Here is a 7,171-nt window from a genome sequence, read left to right on the forward strand (position 1 = left end):
TCTGAGAGGAATTATTTGCCACCAGCTTGCTACACGATGTCGCGTGCAGAGAAACGGATTTTTTGCGAGTCATTGTATGGCATTAAGGTCCCTACTGGCTACTCATCGAATATGAAGCACTTTGTTACCTTAAATGGTGAGTTGAGGTTATCGAGTATGAAATCGCACGATTGTCATGTCATGATGCAAGTATTCTTACCGATTGCAATTCGTGGGATACTTCCAAAGCATGTGAGGCACACCATTACAGAACTGTGTTCATTTTTTCATTCAATCTGCAGCAAAGTCCTAGACCCGTCGATCCTCGATTCCTTGCAGTCCAGAGTAGTTGAAACTCTATGCAAATTTGAGATGTATTCCCCCCCCCGCATTCTTTAACATTATGGTCCATCTCATTGTCCATCTAGTTCGAGAAATTAAGCTGTGTGGTCCAGTGTTTTTGAGGTGGTGCTATCCTTTTGAGAGATATATGGGAACTTTGAAGGATAAAGTTCGGAATCCTGCACAACCAGAAGGTAGTATAATTCAAGGGATTGTGGGTGAAGAGATCAGTAATTTTGTGGCTGAGTATTTTGCTAGTGTTGATCCTGTTGGACTTTCGACATCCCGACATGAGGGCAGACTTGAGGGCAAGGGTACAATTGGTTCAAAATTGATCACACCTTCCGTAGAAAAGCGTAAACAAGCTCACTTATTTGTATTGCATCACGTACCAGATGTCCATCCTTATTTAAGTGAACATATGGAGGAATTACGTGTTAGCAATCCTGGAAAAGGAGTGAGGGCATTGACGCAAATGCATAACAAGACTTTCATTGATTGGTTTCATAAACGAGTACTCAATGATTTGGATGAAAGTGTTTTACAATTTCAGGGACATGGCGGATGTGCATACGGATACGAGTGCGGAACACACTACCGAGGATGATTGTTACGATCAGAGAAAGGAACAGCGGCAATTGGTTATGGCTCGCCGTGAAGAAAAAGGTTTACAAAGGCCAAGTAAGAACTTGGAGATGAAAAAGAGGAAAGGAAGGGGACCTACAAAGTCACTAGGGAAACCACCCTAATGACTTTGGATTATGATCATTTGGGTTAACCTTGTGGAAAATGGCGTCAAAATTATGCCATTCAAGTTGGGATTTGCATGCATAAGCTCTCCATTCTCCACTCATGGAAAGAGGTCCCCGAATCTTTGAAGAAGATGATTTGGGAAGATACTATGGTAAGATTCGCGTACAATTACATTTAGAATCTTAACACTTTAGTTAAATATACTATGTAATATTTACTAATTTGTGAAATGCGTTCTTTGTAGAATCAATTCCATATTCCAAATGATGAAGCGAAGAAGAATTTGTTTCTATCCGCGGTTGCCCAGAGGTTCCGAGACTTCAAGGCCAAGCTAGTGTCGGGTGGATCACGAAGCGGAGAAAAGTCGGGGGAACAAAGAAGAAGAAAATCTACGAGGGGGAGCAACACCTTCTTCTGAGGCTTCACAGGACACATCATTTGAGGATCCCTCCAAGCTTCCATATCAGATATGGAGGCATATCACAGCTGAGGAGTGGCATGCATTTGTTGCACAAAAAACAACCCCAGAAGCTCTTGTAAGAATTTTTTACTAGCTAAGATTTAATACTTTTAGATCCAATATTATTGTATAACACCATATCTAACCTTTGTTTATATTTGTGTGTTTTAGGTATCTCGTGAGCAAAATAGCGCGAATGCAAAAGCTAGGAAGCACTATCACCATCTGGTTCTAGTCGTATGGTCAGGCGAGAGAATCGTGGATGTATGACCATTACCCCACGATTGCGTCGACCACGGCATCGGGCACTAGCTCTACGACGACAGTTGCACAGCGGCAACCAGATAGAGCGCTCGATTGGTGGTGTTCCATGCATGGGGTTGATGCAAAGGGACAGAGAGTCATACCTGATCCCGCAACAAAACAGATAGCTAATGCCATTGTAAGTACATATTATAAGTTTTTGATAAGGTTTACATAATAATATAACTTGTGCGCTCACGAGTATTTCTCTCTTATCCTTATGCAGATTGGCTTGAAGGAAAAGGAGGCAACTGGTGAGTTCACTCCTAGAGGACAAGTTGATGCCTTACACGAGACTCTAGGACGGGACCAATATGGACGTGTGAGGGGCGTAGGAGGTGTCCGCCTCGGGGTAGAAAGGTGTATGGTGATCAATACACCTCTACGTCAAGATCCATGCCTCTAGTGTCAATTCATCACCTTCCATAGATGTGGAGGCTATGAAAGCCCAGCTTCGGGAGGAGCTCAGAGCGGAGATGACTCAGAATTTCAACGCCATTTTGGCGCAGATGGGCTTACCGACTTTTGGTGCTTTCACGCAGGGCAATGTTCCTAGCAGCCTGTTCCTACGCAGCCTATCCATATCCGGAGTTCACGGTAATCATTTAATATCACAACTATTGTTCTTAAATATGTTGTTTCATAGACTAACTATGAATAGAGTTTTTTTTTAAAGGAAGAGACACCATGTGAGCTACTAAATCAAGGAGATGGTCATGGTAGTTTCATTATCGTGGCTTATGGATCTGTACAGCCCCCTAGGGACCGGGTACGATTGCACAACCAGCCAGTCGCTGATATTCACTATGTGGTCAGCGTTTCAGACATTGTGCCCGGTTTCGAAGCATTTCCTCTTCCGCTGCCGAATGCAGGAGTTGGTGTACAGTTATTGTCTGATGCCCTTGGCAGTTATATTCTATGGCCGCGTGCATTGGTGCGGTTATCAGATCAGGTACAATGATTAACATAAGTTATATACATAGTTTTCTCTTTATAGTTCCTATATATGATTGTCAGTAATATCTTTTAATTTAACTAATTACTAGGGTTCGGGGAAGGCCGACAGGAAGGGAAAGAAGGTAGCTTCACCTCAGGGAGGCCGACGTGCCCAAGTGGAGAAAGTAAATGTTTCTACGGCAAAGTCTCCACTCATTACGGATATGGAGGTGGTGCAAGGCCTTACTCAACCGCTTCTGGCTACATGAGTGCGTTGCGATGCAGACGATGAAGCAATGATTGAGATTAAGTTGTCGGACCCACCAATTCCACTACATTGAGGAAACATCGACCTTCATTTCTAAGGTGATATTAAAGAATTCTTACTTGAGGAAGAGTTGAATGTTTCCATGATACAAACATTCATGAGGTAATACTTTATTAGTATATAAATTAATAAATATACATATATGCCTTAATTAAGTAGTATTCAATCCAACTAATAATAACTTCCATAATAAGTAAGTTTTATTTTTATCAATATGAATTCTCAGGCTATTATACAATGATTTGAGGCGATCTAGTCAGCCAATGTTTGGTTGGTTATGTCCAAGCTTTGTACGAGATAACAGTTGCGTACAAAACGAAAAGGAGGTGAAAGCATATCTCAAGGATTCTTTGAACGCATGTTCTCGTAGTGGATATAAGATCATTCTTCTTCCTTACATTGAATCGTATGCTTCTTAAACTCATTTTTAATTAATTAAATTGACCTATTAGTTGTTCTACGATAATAATAACATTTTTATTGTTGTAGGAACCATTGGACACTGATTGCAATATGTTTGTCACGTAACGAAGTCTACCACTTTGATTCTTTGCGTAAAGGAACAATACGGTCCTTACTAGTCAAATCATTGTTAAATAGGTAGCCTAATCGAAACTATATGCACACTTAGCTTATTAAATGTACATCTAATCTTATAATAATGTATTGATGTAGTGTGATGAAGAAGATTACTGCATCTGGACTTCGACAAGGAAAACCTCCTTATCAACATGAGTAATTTTTTAGTCGAGGTAACATGAGTAATTTTTTGCATCCTTTTATAGAAACACATAATACACATCTAACATGTCATTTATTGCATCTTTGGTGAATTTTAGTGTCCGGTACAAGAAGGTGGACGTTCGTGTGGGTATTACGTCATGAGGTTCATGCTCGATATCGTCAACTATTGCAAAGATGTTGGTGATCTTCGAAAGGTATGTAACTTTTAGGTTTCCAATTGTTGTTTGTTGCATTTTCGCCTCCAAAATACTTATGAAGTGATTTAATACCCAAATTTCTTTGAACATGATTATATGAGGCATAATATAACTCGTATGTAGATTCTTAGGCTTGCATTTGTTGTTAGTTGCATTTCGGGAACGAAAAGGCCATTTCCGGCCAATTTTGGCCTATTTTGGCCTTTTCGCTCCCAAAATGTACTTATGAAGTGATTTAACCCCAAATTTCTCTTTGAACATGATTATATGAGGCATAATATAACTAGTATGTAGATTCTTAGGCTTGCATTTGTTGTTGGTTGCATTTCGGGAACGAAAAGCCATTTCCGGCCTATTTTGGCTTTTTCGCTCCCAAAATGTACTTATTAAGTCATTTAACCCCAAATTTTCTTTGAACATGATTATATGAGATATATTATAACTAGTGTGTAGACTTTTAGGCTTGCATTTGATTTTGATTCCATTTCGGGAAGGTATATATCATTTTTAGAAGTACTAACTACGGTAAAATGATTGAATTTTTATATATGTTCATTCCTTGGTTGTTTTGCAAGGTTTATGCGAATTCCACACCACGTTTGAGGAACTTCACCAAAGAAAAAATTGATGAAGTTCGGGATAAGTTGGCGTCCCACATTACCGATGATTGCATAGGATGAGATTTTGCTTGAATGTACAAGTTTCTATCAATCCTATGTACACTTTTTACATTATTAAATATATATGAAGTTAATTATTACCTTTCTCCACTTGTCATATATTATCGTATTTTCATTTGCACTTTTTTTTTTGGTCCAAGGGAGGTTTTGGGTGGGGTGGGATGGGCTGTGGATGGGGGTGCAGGGGTGGGCAGGGGTGGGCTGGGAGGGGGGCAGCAGGTGGGGGATGGGGGCAGCAAGTGGGGGATGGGGGGCAGCAGGTGGGGGGAGGGGGCAGCAGGTGGGGGAGGGGGGTGCAGCAAGTGGGGGAGGGGGGCAGCAGGTGAGGGGGTGGGATGGGGGTGCAGTGGGCTGGAGGGGGGATGCAGCAGGTGTGGGAGGGGGGTGCCAGCAGGTGTGGGAGGGGGGTGCCAGCAGGTGGGGGGATGGGGGGCTGTGTGCAGGTATATTAAAAAAAAAAAGGTTGAGAAGGGCTGCGCTAGTGTTAAAAAGCGCAACCCTTCTTGAATGAAAGGGTTGCGCTTTTTATAACTAGCGCAACCCTTCTTACATGAAGGGCTGCACTTTTTAGTAAAAAGCGCAGCCCTTCCTTCTGAAGGGTTGCGCTGGACTAGCGCAGCCCTACTTGAAAAGTGAAGGGCTGCTATGGAAAGGGCTGCCGTCAAAAAGCACAGCCCTACATGCCATTTTCAGCGCAGCCCTACTGCTTTTTTCCACTAGTGGTATGAGGTATGGGTTTAGAATGAGCAAAACCCATACCTAGTGTTTGTTTACAAAATTAAAAGATTTAAAACCAATACCTCAAACCCATAAGGTATGGGGTTTAGAAACCCAAGGGGGTAGGTGGATATGGCTCATACCAATACTTCAAGGATATAGAAGAAAAAAAAATCCATTCCCAAATAAAACCAAATACATGGTATTTGGTATCAAGTTCCAAACCTATACCACCTTGGTTTCATTCTTGATTCCAAACATATACCACTTTATGAACCAAACGCCTCCTTAGTGAGTCAAAATGACTTAGATTTGTGTAAAATATTAACTCTTTATCATAGAAGTAGAGGCATTGAAACAAGGAAAGGGAAAATGAACGAGCTGGGAAATGTGGCTTACAAAACAAACTGATTATCAACATGTCAAAGCTCATTAAAAGCAAAATACTCCCTGAAGGTTGCATTATTCAAGAATAATTGAAAGGTTAACTTATTAAAAATTAATCAATAAAAGTTGTATTATTAAAATCTATTATTCCTTTTTTCTTTTCTTGAATGCTTGTGACATTCGGATTTTTACATTATTCATATGCTAATATCGACCATATTTAGGTATATGGGAAGTGTAATAATGTTAAATATTGTTGAATTAGTCTTCTATTACTTTTACTAATAGATGATTGGATATATAAAAAAATGTAATAATGTAAAATTGTGCATTAACAATTGTAATATGTTACAAGTTCATTACAACCTGAAGAAGATTAATAAAGTCGTCAAAATTGTAAATCAGTTGTAACTATAAGTTATGAATATAAAGTTTGTTAGAAACTTGTTATAGAAGTTTAGAGTTTGTTAGAAACTTGTAAGAGAAGTTTTAGTTTGAGCTGTATAAATACATATATCTCTCTTAGTTTTAGAGATATGATACACAGAAATAATAATCTCTCTATCTTCTCTACATTTCTCTCTGAATATCTTTCCTAAATTCCGCATTAATTCAATCTCAGTAGGTTGAATTCACATGGTATCAGAGCTGCAAAGGTTCTTAAGACCAAATTCTGCTTGATTTTTCAAGTTCTAATATATTCAGAGATTACATTTGATTTCTGATCATTTTCTTCTTGAAATTCTTGAAGTTTTTCTTTAAAAATGGAAGAAGCTGCGAGAAATTTGATTCCTAATACACCTGAGGTAACTGATAAAACCTCAAATATTGGATATAGTGATCCTTTCTACTTAGGTTCTGGTGATCATCCAGAACAACAACTTGCTACACACAAGTTTAATGGCGACAATTTCTTGAGCTGGAATAGAGTAATTCGTATGGCACTTGGAGCCAAAAACAAGCTGTGTTTCATTGATGGATCAAACACAAGACCTGCTGTTGATGATGCAAACATACAGAAATGGATCCGTAATGATTATATGGTGCAATCTTGGATTATCAATTCCATGGAGAAAATAATTTCTGAAGGTTTTCTTCTACAAACATCTGCACATCAACTGTATGAGGAAATCCTTGAGAGGTATGGACAGTCCAATGCACCTCAATTATTTGAATTGCATCAAAAAATGACATCTATTCAACAAGATAACTCTTCTATTGTTGAATATTACTCTCAATTGAAAAGAGTTTGGGATGAAGTGCAATTAATTGAAGGATTTCCTGATTGTAACTGTGGTGCTTTGGCCAACTGCTCTTGTGGTTTACTTAAAAAAGTGTTGGCTGC

The sequence above is a fragment of the Beta vulgaris genome, chromosome 6 (assembly GCF_026745355.1).
Source record: "Beta vulgaris subsp. vulgaris cultivar EL10 chromosome 6, EL10.2, whole genome shotgun sequence".
NCBI classification, from domain to species: Eukaryota; Viridiplantae; Streptophyta; class Magnoliopsida; order Caryophyllales; family Amaranthaceae; genus Beta; species Beta vulgaris.